The 27,508-nt window shown below is 35.7% G+C and overlaps 1 long non-coding RNA gene and 1 other non-coding gene across 3 annotated transcripts; both read right to left on the reverse strand.

Annotated features, from left to right (window-relative positions):
- Window positions 1–5,810: 5,810 nt before the first annotated feature.
- On the reverse strand, window positions 5,811–9,038 carry LOC116206791. 2 transcript variants are annotated; one of them, XR_004156798.1, is made up of 3 exons: window positions 8,823–9,038; window positions 7,244–7,302; window positions 5,811–6,133 (listed from the first exon to the last, which is right to left on the reverse strand). It is a non-coding gene; the product is annotated as an uncharacterized LOC116206791 (long non-coding RNA). The 2 variants fall into 2 exon arrangements; XR_004156797.1 differs by having other exon boundaries at window positions 7,233–7,302.
- Window positions 9,039–11,720: 2,682 nt separating this feature from the next.
- Window positions 11,721–11,827, reverse strand: LOC116209728. Its single transcript, XR_004157320.1, has one exon. It is a non-coding gene; the product is annotated as a small nucleolar RNA R71 (small nucleolar RNA).
- Window positions 11,828–27,508: the final 15,681 nt, after the last annotated feature.

The following is a 27,508-nucleotide window of genomic DNA, read 5'->3' on the forward strand; positions in this document are numbered from 1 at the left end:
CGGGTATTCCCACGGAAAGCAGAGACCACAACGATCTCTGAGTACCTCACGATAATCTCCAAGCACCTCAAGGCATTCAGGGCACACCGAGAAAATCCCGGTCAAGGTCCTTAGGTCTTCCCGGGCCAACGGTCCCCGATCGAGGATGACGAGCCAACAATCCCTCACGGGGCAAAAGGATCGTCAAAATGAATGATAGGATGCACAAAGAACAATCGGGGATCAAGGGGCACTAAATTCCACTCCGAACGTCCAAACAGGGCAAAACCGACTCCCGAGGCGCCGAGTCGCCCGAACGTCCGTTCACGCGACGCATGGCGATATTAGATTCATTCAAATCTTCGTCGTTCAAGAATTCCAAATCTTCAAATTAATCGGACATCGGAGGTCGGACGCGAGCTCAATCAAGTCTCAAGCGTTTGCCGGCTTTTCTCCTAATCGGATGGGACCCACAGCTCAGCCAAGCCAAGCCATCAAGCCGCGGCTCAACCCCAAGCCACGGCTCAACCCTCGGCTCCGAATTGACAGCCCCAAGCCGCGGTTCAAACCCCATGACCGGCGGCTCCTCTCCCCTCCACCACACAATTCAAACTCCTCTCACACCCATCACCTCCCATCAACTTCCCTTTGCTTTTCCCTCACTCAACATGACATTTTCCCCTCATTAATGCTCCTCCAATTTTCGGCAGCCCCCCCAATGCAATTCGGCAACCACTTAGCACACAAAACCGCACTTAACTTCACTTAATCACACCGTTAGAGCTCCCTATAAGTTCCCATTCATCATTAACTCTAATCACTTCTTCATTCTCACTCTCTCTCAAGCCAACTTCTCCCTAAAACCCTCTCAACTTTCAGCCCACACCCAAGTCTCGTCCAACCCCTTGCCAAGGCCGAAACCGGCCAAAATCATCGGAAAACCACCCGGTATTCCGGTAACCACCCGACCCGACTTAAGCCAAAAATCATCAAACTTCCTAGCCTACATATTTCCCACCCCCTAAGCCCATTTCCGGGCTTAGATTTTCGATTTGAGGTCCCTAACACCCCGTTCCAGCCGAAAACATAATCGGGTTCCTAGAGCATACCCATGCGCACCGGACACTTCCTCGACGTGCCATTTCTTCCCACGACTTCGGAGAGTTGTGCCATCACGTTCAAAGGGTTCCTCACAACCCTCACCCTCCCCCGTGAAGAGGTGGTCACGGTCCGAGGGCCGATCAACCGTGCACAACCTCCGTTCATCCGTTCCTCTCTTACCGGGTTCAACACGTTTTTTTTACCGAACTTTCTCTCATATTTTCGGGTTTGTTCAGGCCTTGGCACGTTCGGGACTGCCCATGGTCGTCTAGATCTACCTCTTAGGAGTCCAACGAGCCCGACCTTGCACCGTGCCGTGGTCGGAGCGAACGTGCCGAGCCATTCTCCCGAAACTGCTGCGGCTGCCCCCTTCTCGGGTCACTCGACCCGTAGCTTCAAGCCGAGTCTAGCGACTCCCACGGCCACGTCCCCGACTCTTTCCCTCGTACACCGAGGCTAGGTAACATCTTACTACAACTTAGGAGGGTTAGAATCTTCGATGTTTGTATGTATGAAGTGCGAATGAAGTCTTGAAATAACCGGAATGCATGCAAGATGTCATATTTCCTTTAGATCCGAACTTCCCATGCATGCCATACAACGTTCCATGCTCATTTCTTTTTTGTATCGTGCCTATAAGTTGATGAACGTGTATCTCATGAGGGGAGACGATGTGGGTCGAGACGGAAGAGAACCCGGGTCACGGCCGAACCATGGAACCCACGGTCAAGCCTTGAGGGGGCGATCCGTGAGCCTCCATGGTTTTTCCGAGGCTAGGGCGCCTCTTCTTTCTCGAAACTAACCGGTCCCCGCTCCCTTTTGTCGTTATTTTGTCACGTACCATGTATAATGTACTAACATGACGGGAAAAAGCTTGATTCGGGATTGGAGAACCTCCCATTGGACTCGTGTGAGCCATGAGGGCTCACGGTCACTTTTGAAGAAAGGTGGCCGAGAGCCCCCTTGGACCACACGGGTCCATGGAGGCTTCTCTCTTTCTGAGGGGGTTAGTTCCCGTGTTCCTCCGTTTCACTACCGCATGGGTCAACGTTATTTTTGGTTGTTCCTATAAATGCCTCGTTTGTGCATGTTGACGTGTTCGTTTGCGCATTCACGATTGTGACTATTTTGATTCGGTTGAAATTTGCAATATTACCGTAGTCGATGTATTATGCATGTAAGAAATAATTAGAATCGGTGTGGGAGATCGCCCATAACTCGAGTTGGGTTGGGGAAACCACTCGGCTTGTCCCCTTCGGGATTGGCCGAATGCCCCCGAACCCTTCCCGAGTCTAGGGTGACCTCCTTAGCCGTTTCGGGGTCGTTTCTTGGAATTGAGTGCATTGATATTTTTATCGTTGGCTATGTGAGGATCGCATGATAGACGCGACGATTTTGGATCATTATCCATTAAATCTATAATACCCGCGATATAAGGTCACCCTCATCGAATAATTTCACAAACGGGGAAACAGAACGTGTTATTCGATTAATCAAATCATTCGGAATAAATAATTGGGTAAATTGGTCATTAACTTGTAAACGCATCGATGATTTACGGAACGGCGTGAATGCCCTTTTCCATTAAAAATCCACCATTTTAAAATACCGAGTTGCGTAACGCGAATAGAATTGTTGTCTAGGGAGTACTCACGTGCCATGACTCGAGTCCGGGCCCGATTTGAGGTTGCCCGAGTCGCGGCACGAGAATCCTTCTTAGACTCCTTCGCGTAATACGACCTCCAATTTATACACGAACATTACAATTTTATTATCCAAGGGCATAGTCGTCATTCCGTGATTCACCGATACCCTAGGCTTTAGGGAGTTGGAAACATCTAGAGCCATGAACGAAAAAGGACAACCCGTTCGGGTGCGAGTTTCATTCGCGTGGTCCATTTCGTTCGTTTTCGGTGTTTCTTTCTTTCTATCGTAGATTCGGTGGTGAACCTTTTTATTTCAGTTGCAAAAGACGAAAAACCGGATTAATCATGTACTTGACTTAAACAAACATTAGATAATGGATAGGTGGAATATTAGATTCCAATCTAGAGTCAAGATACGAGTTTGGTTAATTCGGTGAAACCGCAGCGTCATCTCACTGAATAAGGATTCTAAAACAAATTCACACATGTAATCGGCTTAGAACCATATTCTAGCCCACCATCTATGTTTGCCTAGGTTAGATACATTGTTTGCTAACCAACCCCGGTTAATAACTGATTAAATCACGTACATTCAGCTTAATACACCACTTGTCTGTATTCACCGACAATTGTCAGTAGTTGTCTGTATTGTGTCAGTTTTATCAGTTTTCTTCTGTTTTATTCTTGGTTTTGATGATTTATTGCGGTTCGGGCCCGAACCCATAGGTTACGTATTGCACGGGCTCCAACGCCCCAAATCACCGAACACGAGGTCCAACGCCTCTTAATTCACCGAGCGCGTGCAACCCGAGTGCGGAATGGGATCTAGCCTCGAGTCACCATCACGCTCCAGATATGGCCTATGTGGAAGGCAATTTGGATTGGATGCGTGAAACGAGTTTAGATATCACCCCGGAGCTCGATCGGTCCAACGGTTACAGTGGGAATCGACCGGTTCTCTTGCGAACCGTTGGAACGATCGGACCCGACCCCCGGCTCCTTGAGCCCGCGTTGCCTTAATTTGTTTATCGGTTATTCAAAACACACGGTGAGCCGGAGCGGAATATTGGCCCAATGCAAACCGATCGGGATCCATTTACTTATTCAGTTACACTTCGTAATTATTCGAGAGAACATTGTGAGGATTTTATTTGTATATTCATTCATTCATTTGTAAGGATCCCCGATCGGCAAGCGAGAGGTCCGAGTGTCGAATTGGTTAAGTTGGTCTATCATCACCAAAAGATGAGTAAGCTCGAATACTCGCGGTCTCGGTTCGCGCAGGGAATCGACCATCACGGTTCGATGAACTGTAACGCTAAGATAGTGAACCGATTCCTAGATGCACAAGCCTACTCATCTTTCGGACTCTTGGCCCAACTTGATCACTTCAACGAATTTACGGTGTCAAAACGGGCGAGTCAAGTGCGACCCTAAATCACGCGGTAAATAAACAAAACGGCAAGCCTAGCAAACTAGAGTACCGAAAGGGCGTGCGGGATATAGGCTCGCATGTAATAGAACCCCCGAAGTCGAAATTTTCGGTTCCGCATGACCATTGCCTTAGCATTTAGGTGTACCCAGTACCCCTAGACCCGGGTAACTTGCCGGCCCTCGACCTTCGGGTCGTAAAATGGCAAGTGGCGACTCCTTCTCACGTGCGTCCGTCGCACGTCCCCGGGAAGGTGGACACTCCCAAGCCGCGTTTGCTTAGGCGCGCGCATGCATGCCCCGACGAGATCAAATTCGGGTGCGCACAGATTGTATTGGCCAACAAGAAATCATTTAACGATTTGCCGAATCCTAGAACAAGAATAATATCAAGAACGAAATAGGATCGGTGAAACTTGGATTGGAGCCAAAGCCCTAATACCAAATGATGCGAGCCTCAACGAACCTGCCACAAGACCTGACAACAATAGAATGAGATCAAATACGGGATCGTCCAATGAAGGTTTCAAGGATAAGAAATATTGACCCGATCACTATAAAGAGCCACAAACCAATATTATAAAATGTAATATTGACTCGCTAGCGATAACGAGCTAGAAACCAATATTATAAATGATGGAAATCACAAGCAATCACACTTGAAATATCAGCGAAGTTGCTGAAGAATAGCTCGGAGAAAATCTCTCTCGCAAATTGAATGAAATATGATCTATCTTTCTCGATGGAGGCCACATCCTATCTATAGAGAGATACTAGCTAGTAATCTAAATGGGCTAATAGACTTGGCTAAAATAAATCCTAAGTTTAACAAGTCCAAAATAAAATAGGCCCAATTTATTGAAAGCAATTAATTATGTCTTGGAACAAATAGCTCAAATTCAGCCCTTTGAACTTGGATCATCTTCTATATAGACTTGTAGGTTATTAACGATCGTGGCTTCTTGCTCCACATACATCTCGCCCAAGAGCTTGACTTCTCCTCCAAGGATGGGCAATATCAGCCTTTGCATGGCTTGTGGGATTCATTTGTCTCGTGCTCTTGTACTTGGTCCAGCTGGCACATGCATGTCCCAAAGCTCGCCTTCATGCTCGACCTCTTCATCTCGGGATCTTTCCCCATGCCCGTGCAAATGTCCTCTAGCTGGATCATATCAACTAAGCTCTTGAACCTCTCTTGTAACAAAAAAGAAAAATTCTTCTCAGTAAAAAAGCATGACCATCGGATTATTAGTTACATGATAACAAGAACTAAAACTGACACCTAAAGTTAGCAAGCTAAAAGCACACCTTCTTGCCTCTAAAACCAAAAAGCTCGAGCCACTTTGTTAGACTAGTGAAGACAAGAAGTCTATGGTCAACTATTATTTATGGATTTCTGAAATCAAGAAATTGAAGTTGACGTTTTCTTTTATGGTTGGGCAAGAGAATCCTATATCAGTCCACAGTTATTATTATTATTCGCGGACCAAGGAGGCCGTGCATTGTCAAACTCGATCATGGCACATTCAGATGTTAGAGTTTACATTCACTCAACACGAGCGTTACTACACTACTACTACATGCTTATTTTGAGAGAGTGTAAGAGATATTGTGTCTTTATAATTTACAAAATAGAATATTTACAAATGAATCTTGTCACGACCCGAAATTTCGGCTGAATTTCCCCATATATTTCCTCGATATTCGTTCTCACATAAACTATTCATATAAAACCTGCTTTTCATAACTCTAAAAAACATACAACTACTACAAATGCTCTCACATATATATTTATATAAGCACGATTCCAGCAAAGCTACATTGCTAAACCAACTAGACAAAAGTTTCAGATCGTAACATTCTCAACTTCATTCTATACAAAAAGGATATCTATCAAATAACTAAGGTTCTTATCTAGTTCTCCAAGCTGATCCCCGATATCAAAAAGTGGTTCCTTCGCGCAATCGGAAGCTTATCTGGAAAAATGTATGCAGGGTGTGAGCTACATCTTAGTGAGTACAAAATTTCAAAGCAAAATGAATAATATTAAGTGATAAATATACTTTAAATAACCAAATATTCATATAGATAGTATTAGCATGACCAAGTCTATCAACTAATTCATCAACACGGTATAATATACCATATATACAACTGACTTCTAATTTCATTCATAAACAATCAATTGCCTTTATAACATATAAAACTATTATTAGAATTAACCATTAGCTCAACATCACCTTACACTCATAGCCTAACTAAATCACATTAGCAAACAACACGGCTTCCACAGAATAAGTCAGACAATCGTAACAATCGTCATATTTACAGTAATCAAACAAATAAACAATAGACAACACAACCAAAGTCAATATAGCCATAGGGTTGCATTTCCTCGCAACAGAGTTGTGACGGTACCGTGACCCCGCACATCTCATTCATATCATCCTCAACTCCCAATATTCATATCTCATAAGGGGGGGCCGCCTATTAACCTCTGGCGATAAGAGTTGACCTCAATTTGTATTCCGCCAGGTCTTAGCGGTCGATCAGGCCCCTTTTTCTATTCCGCCGGGTCCAGCGGCCGATCAGGCCCCTGTTTATATTCCGCCGGGTCTAGCGACTGATCATGCCCCTATTTATATTCCGCCGGGTCCAACGGCCGATCTGGCCCATTTTGTAATTCGCTGGGTCCAGCGGTCCAATGGCTATAGTCAAACAACAATCACAATCATGATCAATTGTAACCATACCATCTCACGCCATACATCATTATACCCAAGCATAATCCCAATCACATCACAATAGCAGCACATTACCATCACATATCTCATACACAACCAGTAAACACAATCACACCTCGTTATCTCAAATCAAAGTGAACATACAAGACTATCTCTCAAATTCCATCACGGAACGTAGCACGACCAATTCCTTAATTTAACTATCACAATACTCATCTTAACAATTTATATAATTAGAACACATCATTTCACAAAAGACTAGAATATTCACATAACATACATACATATATATATATATATATATCATTTCACAATGAAATAAAGTACTCACCGGAAACTCACCAAAACTATTTTAATGAGTCAAAGCCTTCTGGTGTATGATTTTCGGTCTCCTCTGTTGCCTATCATTTGAAGCATAAAACTAGATTATGAACAGTATAATAATACGACAATGCATATCGATGCTGGTAGGTCTCCTGCCTGATACGATAAAACCACATAGATACTTCCATAATCAATCCCATCCCTATCTTATCCTATGTTACCCATCAATCCCTATTGACGTGTAGCTTAATCACCGTAACTTAATCATGTAACACCATTAATTTACCTCATTATCATCCTCTACATCTTCTAAAATTACCATTTAATGATTTTAGCCTTCACCCCCTGCTTAAGCAATTAAATGAATAAAAGTATTCATTTCAGTTATTAACAAGATATTTGTATTAATAAAAAGAATTGATTTCAATGGTGGAACTCCATGAAAACAAACAGCTTCTCAACTCAACCAAGAAAAACAAGGTTAAAAGTAAATGAAGCTCAATCAATCGACTGCATCAATAATTTCATCCAAATTCCCCTATACTATCAGAACCCACCATCCACTCTTTCGTTTCGACATATCACCTTCTCAATCAAATATGGAAATTCCATTAACTCATTACCACCAAATTTAGAATCTTGTTCCAGCAATGAAGGACAAAAGCTTGAAAGAGAACCAATTCTCAGTACAACCACTAAATCAACAAGAACAGGATAATCGTAAGTGTCTTCCAACATTATCAATTTATCCAAGTTCAATTCACTAAACATTCAAATGTGCTGGTCTAAGGTGTTCCATAAATTTCTCCAATTTAGCCATCCAACTAACCCATTGCTTCTAAATTCATAGCAAGGACATATTCAAGATCTCCATAAGCCCTATTAATTGCAAGCATAAAAAAAATCAGATAACACACAATATAATGGTTTAAGCATGCATATTGACTATATTAGATTTTTCATCCTAAAAGGAAAACCAACATTAACATTTCCAAAGCACAACTATTATTATGATTATAATAAAATAATATATGCATACATTGTCATTCAATGTTGTCTGGCAATTGGCAGTGAATTGCCCCTGAAAGTTACACCTTTCATGCACATGTATTGCGTTTTGCTCAAACATCAATTTTAGATTTTTCAAATTATGCACATTACAATTTCATTATATTAAATCCATGGATTTCTCTCTTATAATCGATGCAAATTATGCTCATCACTTTCAAATAAGTTTCCCAAGTTCGGAAGCCCTGCTCGACTCTAACCTAGGTTTGGTCCAAATTCTCGAGTCATGCTGGCTGGACTATCTTATTTATCACCCATTTCAATAACATAAATTTAAATCAGTGTGTCCAAAATGCTACGGTCCATCCAAAATGCCGGAATTACACAGGCAAAACACCAACACTTGACTGCCCCATTTCAGACTGAGAAACAAGCATGAACGTTCACAGCGGCATTTAACCACACAATCACAGCATAAGCGACCATGAAGCTCCATAAAGACAGGAATCAACCAAGAATCCCACAAATTGCTTATGGAAATGTAAATTCGAAGTAAACAAGAGCAAATCCCATGAGAGCCAGAGCTTACATCAATGGAGGGACGAGAGAACTTCCCGAACTTCGCTTGAAGAAGGGAGTCTGAGGAGCGAAACGGAAACGGATGGCATCGGTTTCTTCCCGTTTCCCCTCGATTCTCCCCTAGCTATGCAACATAGCTCTCTCTCTCTCTCTCTCTCTCTCTCTCTCATGCTCTATTTTTTTTCTTGCTTGCTTCATCCTTTTCAGTCCAGAAAAAGAACAAAGAAAGAAAGAAGACAAGATAAATGAATGAAAAGAATGGCGGTGGAGTTACCAGGGGGCAATGGGGCCACGTGAGGCCCCTTTCACCCCCCACTTTTTTAAAAAAAAAATCTGCAGCAACATATATATAAAATAGTATATATATACGTGTATGAGCATATGTACTATTTGGCATAAAAAAATATTCGAATCTCACATATACACACTTATATAACAAGTAAGTAAGTGAATGTATATAAATATAAACTATTTGAAATTAAAAAATATCAGGTCTCACAAATCTTAACATTCAATTATATACTTTTGGAATTGTCTGTATTTAACTTTTTGGGTGAAATTTCTGTATTTAATTTAGGTATCGTCTAACATCTATCAATTCTTATTTTATTGTTTGTTTTTGTTGAAATAAAAAAACTGTGAAGGTCATGGCTAGTGGACTAGCCCATTAGTTGCAAATTGATGGGCCCGGATTCTGAGCCCTCTCCCATACTAATCCAATGCCAATCAGCCCACCTTTGCGACTCTTCTTTAGGGGAGAATTTTATGATGCAATGATAAGGACATGTTATACTCATATTTTATTGTGCAATTCATGTTAAATTATTATTAATTTTATAGAAATTATAAGAAGTTGGTGCTTAATTATGTGTAATTTGATATTGTAGGTCTTTGAAGACTTAGATGGAATTATGAGCAATATTGAGGAGTTTTGCGCAATTTAGAGCCAGCCTATATCTTTCGAAAATCCTTTTTTGTTTTGGATATAAATACTCATTATAACAAGATTAGGAAACCCTGGGGAGGAGCCATCTTTCAACATTCTTTTAACCTAGAGAGTTATTAGAGAGAGTCTTGTCTGGAGCCGTCACCTGGAGCAATTGATTTGAAGTGAAGAATCGTGGAAGAGACTATTCCTTAAAGAAATTGTTGGGTCTTTGTTTTAGGATTCAATATCTTGAGTTTACTATTGAATATGAATTCTATTGCAATGATTCTTTTGAATTATAATTGTGTTTTCAATTCCATGATGTTCTAAGCTTCTCTTGTGGGAATATGATGAAACCCTAAGTAGCTAATATGATGATTGTAGTCATGTTATAGGATTAATAGATGTGTGGATGATTCATGATTGCAATTCCTATAATTTCAATTTTAATTCTTAATTGGTTATAATTGTTAGAAACACTATTGATACGGGAGTTGATATAGGGTTTGTTAGAAATTCTTGATTAGACTAATTAGTTAAATGCGGAAGCTGTTAATTAGTTTAATTAGTGACTATCCTATGATTGTAATTTAGAGTCCACTATTAATTAGAGATGCGGGAGCTGATTAATTAAGGGGAATTTACCTAAAATGTCCCATGGTTTAGCCGTTTTGTCAAATCTATCATATGCTTTTTTTTTGTCAAATCTATCACATGGTTTACTTTTTGCATCAAATCTATCCCAGTGTTATCTTTTCCGTCGACATCTAACGGCCGTGCTGACGTGGTACCCACGTGGCAAGTGTGGCCCACTATCTATCCACGTGCCACGTCAACACAGCCGTTAGATGTCGACGGAAAAGATAACACCGGGATAGATTTGATGCAAAACGTAAATCATGGGATAGATTTGACAAAAAAAACATATGATAGATTTAACAAAACGGGTAAACCATGGGTCATTTTAGATAAAAACCCCATCAATTAATTAAGGGTTTAAGAATTTAATTTTAAAGGCTTGATAAACTCATTTGAATGACCACATAGCTATTAATCTATATAACATGATGGCAATCTGATTAGTGAAACTAGGGTGGATTCTACTTTTCCCACTTCCAATTGATATATTTTCATACAGTTCTCTTTTTGCTCTTTGTGACGATTTAGGTTGGTTAGTAGTTAATTAGTTAATTCTCTCAATTTGATTGCCTAGATAATAATAGAATCTAATATAGATTTAGTACTTAATTAATTCTTGTGGGATCGACACTCTATTCATCACTATATTACTTTATCTGACCCAGTACACTAGTTGGTAGAATTCGCGCTATTTTTATATATATTCGCAGTGGACCAAGTTTTTGGCACCGTTGCCATGGATTAACTTAATATTAGACCACCTTTAGTTCTATTATTAATTTAAGCACACTTTACTGTGTGTTTGTTTCTTGTTCTCTTTGCAGGTATTCTTTGCGTAGGAGTAGAAGTGCTGAACTTCTACCATTAGATCCTGAGATAGAGCGCACCTTGCATCGGTTGAGAAGAGAGAACAGAAGAAGGGAAGAATTGCAAGCAGTTGAGATGGCAGACAATGACATCAACCGCCAGATACAGGGTGCTACCAGAGCACTTTGAGACTATGCAGTACCTACTATTATGGGTTATGCGATCAGAAGGCCCACTATTCTAGCTAATAACTTTGAACTGAAGCCGGCACTCATCCAGATGGTTCAATCAAATCAGTTTGGAGGATATCCCAACGAGAGTCCTAATGAGCATATTGTAGGATTCCTCCAATACTATAACACGGTAAAGATGAATAATGTCACTGATGATGTTATTAGATTACAGCTTTTTCCTTTCTCACTTAGGGATAAAGCGAGAGCCTGGTTCAATTCACTTCTACAAGAGTCCATAACTACCTGGGCCGACCTCTCATCTGAGTTTCTCAGGAGATTTTTCCCACCAGCTAGGACTGCAAGATTGAAGAATGAAATCACTAACTTCACAAAGTTCAGTGGTGAATCACTTTATGAGGCGTGTGAGAGATTCAAGGAGGTAATTAGAAAGTGCCCACATCACGGATTGCCAGATAATCTCCTAATTGAGGTCTTCTATCTTAGCCTGGATGATACATTGAGGTCTCTAGTAGATGCTGCAGCAGGAGGCGCACTGATGGGTAAGAATTATGATGAAGCAAGTGCTTTGATAGAAGAGATGGCCTCCAATGCACATAATTGGCAGAATGAGGGAAGCAAATCAAGAGTGGCATCAGTCAATGACATGGACACTATTGCTAATTTGACAACCCAGATTTCAGCTCTCACTACCCAGGTAAGTAAACTCACCTCAGCACATTCTTTTAATACTAATCATGTTGCTTTTTGTGAGTTGTGTTCAGGACCACATTCGACTCTTGAATGCATGTCTGGAAATCCCTCAGCTTCACCCAATGGACAGCAAGTGAACTCTATCAACAACTTCCAACAGGGTAATCAAGGACCTTATTCAAACACTTACAATCCAGGGTGGCATAATCAACCTAATTTCTCATGGAGGAATGAGAATAATGCACTTTAACCGCCACTTAGATTCTAGAAGCAAGGCCCTGCTCAGAATGCTCCACCTCAGCAGAGTCATTCGAGAATGGAAGAGCTCATGTTGAGCTATTAGCAAAAGACTGACACCATGCTACAGAATCAACAAGCCACTATTCGAAACCTAGAGGATCAAATTAGTCAGATTTCTCAACAATTGAGTAATAGACCATCAGGGTCTTTACCCAGCAACACTGAAGAGAACCCCAAGGGTACCAATGCTAAAATGCTGAGGAGTGGCAAGAAATTGGACACAGTCAACAGAAAAGCTCAAACTCGGGATAAAAGTCCAGAGAAAGACAAAGGTAAGCAAAAGGTGGAAGAACCAAGGCAGAGGTCACTAAGGGTGAAACCGTATGTTCCTCCTGTCCCTTTTCCAAGAAGATTAAAGCAACAGCAGCTAGACGCCCAATTTGCTAAATTCCTGGATGTCTTTAAAAACATGCAAATCAACCTTCCATTTGCAGAAGCACTCCAACAACTACCTTCATATGCTAGATTCATGAAGGATCTGCCCACTAAAAAGAGGAAGATTGATGGGAGTGAGCTTGTGATGCTTACAGAGGAGTATTCTTTGATTCTCCAAAAGGACTTGCCTAACTTACCACGCAAACAAAGAGATCAGGGGAGTTTCACTGTTCCTTGCACTATAGGGAATTTTCATTTTGAGAAAGTTCTTATTGATTCAGGTGCAAGTATAAATTTAATGCCTCTGTCTATTTTCAGGAAACTTGGACTTGGAGAATATAAGGAAACTCATATTACCTTGCAACTTGCTGACAGGAGTATCAAATATCCAAAGGGCATTGTCGAGAATGTCCTGGTGAAGGTAGACAAATTCATATTTTCAGTCGACTTCATAGTCCCAGAGATGGAGGAGGACAGAGAGGTGCCCATGATCCTTGGCAGACCGTTCCTTACGACAGGTAAAGCATTAATAGATGTGGAACAAGGTAAGCTCACTTTAAGAGTTATGGATGAACAATTAACTTTTAATGTTTATGATGCCATAAAGAAATTTGATGATGGCAAATCCTGTTACACCATTGATATTATTGATGAGCTTATCTTTGAGTCTATGGAGGAGAAAGCAGGTGTGGATACAATGGAGTCAGTCCTTAGGGATCTGGATGATTGGAGTGATGATGATGAGCTTGAGGAAGAATATGTGGAGAAGGTGTCAGAAATCAAGGCTCGCTACTATGAGGAGCTGGGCACCAGTGCGACAAAACCAGTGCCATCTTTGACACAGTCCCCAGTTCTAGAACTTAAACCCTTGCCTAGCCATTTAAAATATGTCTATCTTGGAATAGATGATACTTTGCCAATAATTATCTCTTCTTCCTTGACAGGTGAACAGGAGCAGCAACTCCTAAGCATGCTGAAAGAGCACAAAGAGGCAATAAGATGGACTATTGCAGATATCAAAGGGATCAGCCCTCTGATTTGCACTCACGGGATAATGTTGGAAGCTGAGTGCAAACCCACAGTGCAACCACAGAGACGACTTAACCCAACTCTCAAAGAGATAGTGAAGAAACACGTGCTTAAACTGTTGGATGCATGTATTATCTATCCTATCTTAGATAGTAAATGGGTTAGTTCTGTTCAAGTAGTGCCTAAAAAGGGTGGTATGACTGTGGTTAAAAATGAGGTCAATGAATTAATCCCGACTCATACTGTGACTGGTGGAGAGTTTGTATAGATTACAGGAAACTAAATGATGCTACCCGTAAAGACCATTTCCCCCTCCCTTTCATTGATCAGATGCTAGAAAAACTTGCAGGGATGATTATTATTGTTTTCTAGATGGTTATTCTGGTTACAATCAGATTCATATAGCACCCGAGGACCAGGAGAAAACCACATTCACTTGTTCCTATGGCACTTTCGCCTCTAGGAGAATGCCCTTCGGTCTCTGTAATGCACCTGCTACTTTCCAGAAGTGCATGATGTCTATATTTTCTAACATGTTAGAGAATTTTATTGAAATATTTATGGATGATTTCTCTATTTTTGGGAAGTCATTTGAATCTTGTCTAATAAATTTAGGTTGTGTGCTTAAAAGATGTAAGGAGACTAATCTGCTTCTGAACTGGAAGAAATGTCATTTTATGGTAAAAGAGGGAATAGTCTTGGGTCACAAGGTGTCAAAGAAAGGGATTGAAGTTGATCGAGCAAAAGTGGAGATAATAGAGAAGTTGCCACCACCCACTTCAGCAAAAGGAGTAAGGAGCTTCTTAGGACATGCTGGCTTCTACAGGAGATTTATCAAGGACTTTTCTAAAATCTCTAGACCTCTTTGTAATTTACTTGAAAAAGATTTTGCTTTTGTTTTTAATGACAATTGTTTGCAGGCATTCAATTTATTGAAGGAGAAACTCACTTCTGCACCAGTGATCGTTGCACCTAATTGGGAGCTTCCATTTGAGCTGATGTGTGATGCCAGCGACTATGCTGTAGGAGCAGTACTTGGGCAAAGGAAGGGATTTCATGCAATATACTATGCTAGTAGAACTTTAAATGAGGCCCAGAGGAACTATGCCACAACTGAAAAAGAGCTTTTAGCAGTCATATTTGCATGTGACAAGTTCCGGCCTTATCTGATAGGTTTTAAGATCATAGTATACACAGACCATGCTGCCCTGAAATATTTGTTTGCTAAAGCTGATACTAAACCTAGGCTAATTTGTTGGATTATACTGCTACAAGAATTTGACTTGGAAATTATATATACAAAGGGAACTGAAAATGTAATGGCTAATCATTTATCCCGTTTGGAATCTGATTTTTTAGATCCACCCATTAATGAAAAGTTCCCTGATGAACAATTGCATGTAGTAGAAATCCAAGGATTACCCTGGTATGCTGATATAGTCAATTACATGGTCAGCAAAATCACACCATATGGTTTGTCATCTCAACAGAAAAAGAATTTTTTGCATGATGTGAAATACTATTTTTGGGACGAACCATATATGTTTAAATGTTGTGCTGACCAAGTAATTAGACGTTGTGTGCCTGAAACTGAACAGCTTAGCATAATACAACACTTTCATTCTAAGGAAGCAGGAGGCCACTTTGGTGTGGAAAGAACTACAGCTAAGATCTTATCTTGTGGATTTTATTGGCCTAGAGTATTTTATGATTACAGGAATTACATTATGTATTGTGCTCAATGCCAAAGAACTGGCAATATTTCTAGGAGACATGAATTACCACAAAACAACATTCTTGTAATTGAGCTTTTTGATGTGTGGGGAATAGACTTTATGGGTCATTTTCCCTCTTCTTTTTCAAATAAATATATTCTTATGCCTGTTGATTATGTTTCAAAATGAGTAAAAGCAGTTGCTCTATAAAGTAATGATGCCAGAGTTGTAATTAGATTTTTGAAAAAGAACATCTTTTCAAGATTTGGGGTACCTAGAGCCATTATAAGTGATGGGACGTCACATTTTTGCAATCGGCAGTTTGAAAAATTATTATTAAAATATGGAGTTACTCATAAAATTGCCACCCCTTATCATCCACAGACTTGTGGACAGGTTGAGGTGTCCAATAGGGAAATAAAGCGTATCTTAGATAAAACAGTCAATGCATCTAGGAAAGATTGGTCTTTAAAACTTGATGATGCATTGTGGGCTTACAGGACAGCTTTCAAAACCCCTATAGGAATGTCCCCATACAAGATTGTCTATGGTAAATCATGTCACCTACCAGTAGAGCTTGAGCACAAAGCATATTGGGCCATAAAATACCTTAACTTTGATTTACAAGCTGCAGGTGAAAAGAGATTGCTTCAGTTGAATCAGATGGCTGAGATGAGAGAGGAAGCATATGAAAATGCTAGGATATACAAGAAGCGAGCCAAGCGATGGCATGATAGGAACATCCTAAAGTGAGAGTTTTTGCCTGGTTAGAATGTCTTATTATACAACTCTCGCCTGAAGTTGTTCCCAGGTAAGTTAAAATCTCGATGGTCTGGACCATTTGTTATTTCTAATGTTTTTCCCTATGGTGCAGTTGAGCTGAAGTTAGAAGACGACCGCACTTTTAAAGTAAACGGTCATCTTCTCAAGCATTACTTTGAAGGGGAAAACATTGATGGTGATGCCACTACGATGGATCTAGCAAATTCGGTTGAAGAACTGGAAAAGTCGAACTAGCGACTATAAACTAAGTGCTTCATGGGAGGCAGCCCATGTTTGAGAGCTAAAGTCCTTGTTGGCTCTCAATTCTTTTGCTTCATTTGTTTTATTTTGATTTGCTGTTGGTTTGTACTTTATCAAGCACCCACTCATTGGATAGACTTGGGATATTTGCTATTTGACTGTTTTATCAAGCACCGACTTTTTGTTCTTTTTGTTGTTTTCTTTTTGTTTTTGAAGCCAGGGTGGATAACAACTGCTGACTCTCTCTATTGCTATACCAGTTGGAACTCCAATTGCTTCAGCTTAATTTTTCGAAACCGGGGAAGTACTAGTATCTCTTTTTCTCTTATGTTCTTTATTTTGATTTTCGTTTTACTGGAGCTACATTAGGAACAGTGAGGACAATGTTTAATCTAAGTGTGGGGAATGGAGATACTAAACAGATGGAGTATAAAATTGAATATAGTGTTGATGTCTGAATTCTGTAATTTAATTTGTTACTCATGACTTCTAATACCTGTCTATGTTGATAAATGGTTATACTTCCCTGTCACCTTGAACTATAATTGTCCTTAAGTTATCTGGCAATTGTTAGGCTAAATTGTTTTTAAAATTTTTTATTGAAATCTAGAGAGTGTACGAAGAATACTATTGATAGCATTTGTTCAGGCATTGTTTGAAAAAATTGACTCATTTAGGCGCCCTACTCACCACTATTGAGATTTTTGTACTTAGTTAAAATTAATTAGTCAAATCTTTAGAAATCAAATTTACCTAGTTTTTAGCCCTAGAGTTTGAAGTTTAAGAGTCGGTCAAATCCTTAAGTGAAAAATGAACAGGTCTACTTCTAAGTAAAGTTAGTTAGTATATCCTCTTTTTAATTGTTCTAAGAGCAGTTTAACATTTAGTGAAAGAGGTAGAAGAAGCTTTGTACTTAGTGATTCCTATAAAAGAAGTTTGAAAAGTGTTAGTGAACATTCTAAAAAAAAAAAGGCAAGCATAGCCTTTACTCCAATGACTCAAGAATTGAGTTATGAGTATCCTAACTTGAATGTTAGAGTGAGGAAGAGTTTGTAGGGGTCCCTTTAAAACCCGCTCACTTGGGTGATGAGCTCGGGATGTGCCGACTCAATGAACTCACTATAACGAGAAAGGCATAAAGGCACAAGTTCAAACAAAAATTGGACTTGAAAAACAAATTTGCTTAAGAAACAGAAAGGAAAAATTGAATGCAAAAACAAAAAAATGAATTAAGACTTGTAATAAAAAGAAAGAAAACCTAGGAACGAAGCAAATATCATATGCTTTCACTACCTTGTTGACTTGCTTAGAGGGATAATTAGAGGGATCATATGCCTGCTAACAGCTGTGAAGTTTAAATGTGTATTTTTCCTTAGAGGACTGAGTATTTACTTTTGAAATAGAAATCTTAGGCTAAACGCTTGGATTAAAATTTGCTTTCTCTAAATTAGCTGGTTGATTTCAACTGTAGTACTTTGATCACATGTTTCCAGTTTGGTTTGAGCAGTGGGCACTACAAAATAGCGAGTCATAAATTGCGAGATATCAGATGCTTGAATCAGTGAATATGAAAATTTGTATTCTCTATGATAGATTTCTTTCCTTGGTCTTATTTATTTTGCTTGAGGACAAGCAAAAGTTCAAGTGTGAGGAAGTTGATAATGGCATATTATACTCATATTTTATCGTACAATTCATGTTAAATTATTATTAATTTTATAGAAATTATAAGAAGTTGGTGCTTAATTATGTGTAATTTGATATTGTAGGTCTTTGAAGACTTAGATGGAATTACGAGTAATATTGAGGAGTTTTGCACAATTTGGAGCCAGCCTATATCTTTCGGAAATCTTTTTTTGTTTTGGATATAAATACTCCTTATAACAAGATTAAGAAACCCTGGGGGAGGAGCCATCTTTCACTACTCTTTTAACCTATATAGTTTTTGAAGAGAGTCTTGTCTGGAGCCGTCACCTAGAGCAATTGATTTGAAGCAAAAAATCGTGGAAGAGACTATTCCTTAAAGGAATTGTTGGATCTTTATTTTAGGATTCAATATCTTGAGTCTACTGCTGAATATGAATTCTATTGCAATGACTCTTTTGAATTATAATTGTGTTTTCAATTCCATGATGTTCTAAGCTTCTCTTGTGGGAATATGATGAAACCCTAGGTAGCTAATATAATGATTGTAGCCATGTTATAGGATTAATAGATGCGTGGATGATTCATGATTGCAATTCCTATAATTTCAATTTCAATTCTTAATTCTTAATTGGTTATAATTGTTAGAAACATATGGATACGAGAGTTGATATAGGGTTTGTAAAGAATTCTTGATTAGACTAATTAGTTAAATGCGGAAGCTACGTTAATTAGTTTAATTAGAGATTATCCATGGATTAATGCAATGTTTCTAATTAGTTATTCGCTAAGACATTAGGGATAATTAATTTAGGGCATTAGTCAATCGTAGCACTGGAAGGTGTATGATTGTAATTTAGAGTCCACTATTAATTAGAGATGCGAGAGCTGATTAATTAATTAGGAATTTAAGACTTTAATTTTAAAGGTTTGATAAACTCACTTGAATGACCACATAGCTATTAATCTATATAACATGATGGCAATCTGATTAGTGAAACTAGGGTGGATTCTATTTTTCCCACTTCCAATTGATATATTTTCATACAATTCTCTTTCTGCTCTTTGTGACGATTTAGGTTGGTTAGTAGTTAATTAGTTAATTCTCTCAATTTGATTGCCTAGATAATAATAGAATCTAATATAGGTTTAATACTTAATTAATCCTCATGGGATCGACACTCTATTCATCACTATATTACTTGATTTTTTTTTATAAAAACTATATTATTTGATTAGTACACTTGCTGGTAGAATTCGCGCTTATTTTTATATATATTCGCAGTGGACCATGCAATCATTTTTTTTTCTTTTGTGCAACCTTAAGTCATTGGATTGCAATTATTGATAAATAAATAAATAATTTATTAATCATCCAATTGTTAAAAAACTGATTGCGTCATTCTTTCCCCTTTTTTAGTTGATAGGTGCCTCAATAAGGTGAATCTTTCCATTTTATGTCATTTTTTCCCACTTGCTTTTTTAAATAATTGGATCCTTTAATATCTAAACTAATTTCATTTCTCAGCTTTTTATGGTATACCATTATCTATCTGATTAAATATTGGCAATAAAATTTTGGATGGAGAATTTACTAAAAAAACTAAATTAATCACATCTTTGGTAAGATTTTATCAGAACTATTTGAAAATTTAGAGATTAATTCATAATGGTCTTTTTCAACATAATTAACAATCCTATTTTATATATTTAGGAAATAATATAGTATTCTTCAGTACGACTTTCTTATTTTTGCAATTTAATAATCAAAACAGCTGATCAAAATATGATCCATAGAATTATGAATTTACTTTTGGAAATAGTTTTTACGTGACTTAAAATTTAAAGTTTTGAATAAGCTTTAAGTTTGACATAAACTTAATGAATAACCTATTTAATGCTTTAAGTTATCATTGATTCAACATCGTTATTATATTTAATTAAATGATACGATACAAATCTATATATAACTAGCTTTTTTACCTGTGCAATGCAAGGATTATTGTTTATAGTGATTATATTTAGATGGATTTTTAAAAATTTTGACATCACAATTAAAATTTTCATTAAGTTATATATATTCTTAAATTAGAAGCATTCAAATATTAGTGCATAGAATAACAAATTCTGAATAATTAGAAATGAATTATATCACCAAATATGGATGAAAAATGATATTACTGAGAAAACATATTACATTTTCTTAAATACCCAATTCTAAAAAATTGTAATGGATGACCTCTATGTAAGTGTAAATGATCTATTTTTAATGATTTTTTAAATAGATTTATCTATTATTATTTTAAAAGTGTTCAACATTTAAGCATGCTTATCGCATATAGTAATTTTTTTTTTGTAGTTACTACTTATGTCGAATTTTTTTTATATAAATTTATTTTAGAAATTGTATTTTTTACAAATAAATTTTGAGATTATATATTTAAAATCAAGAATGTGCTTGTGTAATAAAATTATTTAGTGTTTAATGATTCACATGCATTTACTAATTTAGTCTTAATTATATATACTTTTATAATTGTTTATTTAGACATTTACCTTTATGACTTTATACTATATATAAAATAACTTTCCTAACCTTATTTGTTACGGGGATACAACTTTGTATATATATAGATATATAAGTTGATATATTATAATAAAAATGATAAAAAATATATGAATTATTTTAAATTCTCGTTAATCTTTTACATAATTTATTTTCTTCCGATAGCTCACATAATTTATTTTTATTTTTTATATTATAATTAGTTGATATATTTTCAATCATCTCATTAATCTCTTACGTAATGTAATTTAATTATTTTATTTTATTAATGAGAAATCATTTATTGTTAAAGAAGCCAATAAATTTACCTTCATGACGTTATACTATTTAAAAAATTACTTTTCTAACCCTATTTATTATGGGGTTACAACTTTATATATATAGACATATAATTGCTAGGGCATCACCATTCTTTGTCATTTGTACAAAATTTATAAATGAAGGCCTCTCATTCAACGACTCTTGAAATGCTATATTTTAATACATTTCTATAACTCATCATCATCATCATCATCATTATTATTTCGTAAGTTTATTATCAATCAAATATATATATATATATATAATATAATATAATTGCTGGGGCATTTACCACTCTTTGCCATTTGTAAAAAATCTACAAATGGAAACCTCTCATTCGACGACTCTTGAAATGCCACATTTAATACATTCCTACAACTTATCATCATCGTCATCATCGTTGTTATCACCATTATCAATCATCTATATATATAACATATAATTGCCCAGGGACATTCACCTTTCTTTACCATTTGTACAAAATCTACAAATGGAGGTCTTTCATACAACGACTCTTGAAATGCCACATTTAATACCTCATCATCATCATCATCATCATCATAGTAATAGTAATAGTAATAATTATTGATATTATTACTATTATTACTATTACTATTACTATTTTGTAAACCAATTATCAATCAAATGAGATAATTGCTTAGAAATAAATTATTGTTATTATTATTATTACTATAAATTGGATAATTTCTTAAATTATAATTATTAATATTATCAAATCATAATTATTACTAATACTTCTTCTTCGAAAGTCCAATATCAAATGAGATAATACTATTTCGTAAGCCCATTATCAATCAAATGGGGAAATTTTCACATATGATAAACTCGCGCAACGTGCGGGTCCATTGGCGAGTATGAGATAATTAAATGATAGATTATGTTGGAGATGACTATATCTATAATTATATAAAAATCGGAACGAATCTCTAGGTTGCGCCATGTAGGATAAAGGAGGTCTTATATTAAGTGACTCTTTGTATTCCAACCAATTGATGAATGACATTTGACTTAATGTGGTTATGGCACATTGTGGTTAATTAAATATATGAAAGTATATACCATGAAAGAAGTTGTAAGGCCTTAAATTAGTTGAGACGACCTTTTGAAATTTTTATTCGATCTTTAGCTTGTGTTTGGTTTTAGAGTTGGGATTCAACTCAACTCAACTCTATTTTAGGGAATAAGAAAAGAAAAAAAATAATTATTACAAGTGTTGACAAATATATGGATAGATGAGAATATATATAAATAGATGTGAATGTAGATGGAGAATTTATTATTAAAAAATTAATTATAAAACTGGTTAGAAAAATATATGAGTGAGAAATTATTGTTAAATGGGAGAAAATGATAAAACAATAATGATTATAGTATTTAATTTGGGAAAGAATATAATTGAATTGGATACAGTAAATATTTGAATTGAAAAACAAACGCACCCTTATGTCAATCTTATAGAAATTCCTACAAAAATTTGATTACAAAAAATGCAAGAAGCATGCTGCCAAATAAGAAAAGTCGATCGATGAGGAAGGAAAAAAAATGCAGGAAGCATGCAACCAAATAAGAAAAGCCGATCAATGACGAGCCCTAGGTCACAGCGAAGAGACCCTCGGCGGTGAGATATGAGATCGTCTCGACGAAATGGGAGGATATTGATCCTGACAAGTCGAGATGGTAGCAAGTGGGATGCGATGAGCATCAAGTCGGCAACAATGGCTTGGCCAAAAGAAAGAGAAAGAGATGAGACAAAAGAGGGATGGAGAGAGGAATCGAATAGTGAGAGGAATGAAAAATGAACGATTTTGTATTTTGATTTGAACTCAGCAATTTTCAATATACTGTGTCACACCATTATTTCTCTCTATGAACATTTTAAAAGAAAAACAAACCTTTTGAAAAATAGAAGTAAAACCACACACATACCTATAGAAAATTAATCTTCAATTGTTGTTACATGTGCTCATCGAATTTTGTTCTTCTCTCTTAGACAATATTTCCTTAAGAAAAATGCTTCTCTCTCAAACAAAGAGTCCTCCAAATCTGCAAAACGTTGGGAAATGTTGTAGGACATAGCAAAATTTCATGTTGTATCTTTCAGTAAAAGTGAGAATAGTTCTATTGTTATTTTGAATGGAATGAAATCAGACCATTATTTCAATAGGTGATGACATTTAATGAGCTTTCAATGAGGCGGCACTATTATTTTTTGTTACGACATAGAAAGGCATGGTGCGCAAGAGGCAACTTTTCATGAAAAAATAGGCACTAATTTGATATAAAGATCTTATTAGGAATTATAAAAGTGGAAAAAGACAATAAAAGGGAGTAAAATGGGGTAAAATGGAACATAATAAATGTGAAGAAATCATAAGGAAACTTCACACTTTTGTAATTAATATATATTTATGTACACATATATATTATATATTAAAAAAATGCATTTAGAAATTGATGATTTTGAAAAAAGGTACATGAGGTTATAAATTTAGAAAATTTAATTGAATAGACATATAGAGTAATATAGATGCCTACTTTTCAAAATTGAAAGGGTATTTTCAAAAAGTAAAAATCAAGAAACACTTTAAAGGATTTATACTTTCGTAGATATTATAAATTATTATAATTTTAATATTATTATTATAATACTTGAATAGAGTATTTATTAATAAAAATATGCATTTGGAATGAGCCGATTGGTGTAAATGGCTTTATATATGCGAAGAGGTACATACGGTTATATTTTAGAAGAATACAACAGAGAGATAGAAGGGGGGATACAGATGCATATTTTTGAAAGTGTGAAGAGTATTTCTTGGAGAAGTAAATGAGGAGCATAGAGTAAGTAAGCAGATGGCCAAAAGAACCGCCTGGTGAAAAAAGTAGAAGTAGAAATCTAAATATATATATGCATATGCAACATGTCTTTTAGAATTGGTGAGGCACAGTGATTTAACTGCAATTTAGGAGGCACAATTGGTAGCCGTAAATGCGAAAACACTTTAGTGAGTTGGGTACATATTGTTGAATTTCTATAAGACGCTATTTTTTTCTTTCAATGGACACTAATACGAAGGGTTATGTTATACTTTATATAGAAAATAGAAATTATATCTTCATGAGTGAATGGAGTCTAGGAAGATATCCACGTACATTGAATCGAAAAAATAGGAATTAAGAAAACTATTTACATACATTAAAGAGTAAAATGGGAACTTTGAAATATAGAGAAACACAATAATGAGTTCCAAATTTTTATATATGTAATAGATAATATAAATATAGATAGGAAAAATAGCCTAAAAAATCAATTACTTTCATGAAATTCCTCGGTTTACTAATATTTTAAATTTTGACATGAAAAATCACAATGTTTGCCTTCATTTCCCTGATTTACCAATCCGTTAATTGGGCCGTCAAAACTATTGACGTGGCTGTTAACAACGCTGCTGTGACAGACGATTGACTATGTGGATAATTTGCCATAAACTTTTTAACCTAAAAAATCACATAGTTTGTTTTTTTCCTTAATATACCAAAATATCAATAATTTTTCCCTCATATGCCAAAATATCAATAATTTTAAAAAATCGCTATGCTCCCTCATCTACCAAAGGCTTTTTTCAAAAATCACATCTACCAAAATATGACTTTTTTGAATGATTATAAGTTTAAATTAGGGACTTATATATATATATATATATAGGTTTAAATGTTAAAAGAATTTTTAATAAAAAATAACTATTACAGTTACAAGTTTATCAATTGCAAATTAAAAAAGAATATTTATATATGTTATGACATTAAGTAATATAGAAACTTAGATATATTATGCTGCAAATACAATAATCATGTCGAAATAACAATTCTAATAGAATTTGTGCACACCAATATCACAAGTTTTGTTTGAATGGTTATTTTATTATGATTATTTTTTTGGTAGTATAATATGTCTAAGTTCCTACCTGCATATATGTGAAAGCAGGATAAAGGTAGGTCATGCCAAATGGTCCTAGAACGCTTCATTTTTTAATGAAATATTCTTAATCTTTTGAGTTTTTTTATAAATAATAAAATTTTGAATTTGAAATATATAAATATATATTTGTAGAATCATTCATTATTTTATCGATTTTCTGAGTTTTCTTTATTTTTTATTTTTTATTTTTTATTTTAAAACAAGTAAATATATATTTGTGGAACTGATCGTTATTGTCTCATATTTTTAAATTTTTTACAAAAATGAATTTTATTTTTATTTTTAAAACACATAAATATAGATATATGGGACTAATTGTTAATTTCTAACATGCATATAATTTAATTTTAGGTACATCCACATTCAAATTTTTAGAGATGAGTTCTTCAACTATTATTTTTTTCGCACATAAACTTTTTAGAATTTTAGAATTTTTGTATTTGTAGTTTATGTGTTAAATTTTGATATGCATATATGATGAATTTCTATTTTCGGCATTTTTCATGATATCTTATTATCAAAATTTAATAACAATCGGTCATAGAAATCTATATCTACATGAACCATGCCAAAATAAGTTGAATCATGCTAAAGTAATTGGTCCTAGTGTCCAACAAATTCAACCATGCTATGATTTTATAGATGTTGGTGTGCACAATTTCTATTGAAATGGTTATTTTGGCATTGTTATTGTCTTTACAGTATAAATTTGTCTTAATGTGATAATAAATATGGATATTCTTTTGATTTGCAAATGACAAAGTTGCCACTGTTATAACATTTCTTTTATGTTAAAAATTATTTTAACATTCAAATAAGTATACATATATATAAGTCCCTAGTTCAAATTTATAATCATTCAAAGAAGTCATATTTTGGTAGATGTGATTTTTAAAGATGCCATATTTTGGTAAATGAGGGAACATTAACAAACTATGTGATTTTTTTAAGGTTATTGATATCTTGGTAGATGAGGGAAAAGTTATTAATATTTGGTAGATGAGGAAAAACACACAAACTATGTTAATTTTTTGGTTAAAAAGTTTGTGACATACTATTCACGTAGGCAACCGTCCGTCATATCAGCGCAGTTAACAGTCACGTCAGCAGTTTGACGGTTCAATTAGCATATTGATAGATTAGGGAAACGGAGAAAAATATTGTGATTTTTCATGTTAAAATTTAAAAAATTGATAGATCGCGAAATTTTATGAAAGTAATTGATTTTTCGGACTATTTCCTATATAGATATGTATATATACTTCATCAATTCCAAGTCTTCCAGTCTTCCACCGCGCAAGTCTTTCATTAATTAGTGAAATGTGGCAGCTAGGCACTCGGGAACTTGGTCACTTCAGATGACAGGAATACTGTCGAAGTGGTACAAAACACACTTCACGTCATTGGACTTAGCACTAAAGCAATTGGATTAACCCATTGAAGAAACCTTCAAGCAGCTTTTTCATCGCACCAATTTTTTTCTCGTAGAATCACACCAAACATGTACTTATTCAAATATATGAATTTCTCGAAATATAGAATTGTAACGGTGGCAGAGAATTAGTTGCCACATCAGCATTAATAGTTTGAGGAACCAACGGATTGAATAAAAATTTATCGTAATGTAAAGGATGAAATTGAGCAAAAAAGCAAAAAGGACGAAATTGAAAATTCCCGTGTTCTGTGGGAAAATTTGTAATTTTTTAATAATAGTTAATCATTTATGTAGAAAATTGTTCACTAATAGTGGAAATAATTATACTATAATATTGACACTGAGCAGATTTATGTTGGCTTAATTTAGTTTGTGTTTATGAGTATTGCATGTTTTTTATTTCATTCGCTAGTGTAATAATTAAATTAGTTTAATAAAGGCCAGTTACCCCATCGCAACACGCGGGAGACTCCAAATTTGAAATTCACGTAAGCTGGAAATTGTTGAAAGTAAAGTAACTAAAACGTATTTGAAATTGAAAAATATCTCAAACAGAAGAGGAAACACTCAACTCCAAATTTTTTGATAATTCTTGTTAAGGCTTATGTAGATTATTTTATAATTTCCACTCTAATATATAGTTATATTTATAGATTATAAAAAAAATGAAATGTATAAGAGGCAATAATTTACACGTATTCACGTATTTATTAGATAGTGTATATTCGTATACATTGACGTCATATGTATCAAACAATGATTAGCACATATATGTCTATAGTATCATCGCTATATATTATATACACTTTATAAAATTTTGTAAAGGAATACAATATGCAAGAAAACCGACGTCAGTGAAAGAATGATCAGATTAATATATTCAACATCTCTCAGTATTTCATCTAATATCACGTGATAAATGAGAAAATTATTTGTGAAATAAGTTCAATATCAGATTAAGTATCTTTTCTTACCCAAAAAGTTAAGTATCTTTTTTATTCTCAATATCTAAAGAAAATAATAATGCGCATAATACTGAATTACCGAAAAA

This window comes from Punica granatum, chromosome 5 (genome assembly GCF_007655135.1).
Source record: "Punica granatum isolate Tunisia-2019 chromosome 5, ASM765513v2, whole genome shotgun sequence".
In the NCBI taxonomy this organism is placed as follows: domain Eukaryota; kingdom Viridiplantae; phylum Streptophyta; class Magnoliopsida; order Myrtales; family Lythraceae; genus Punica; species Punica granatum.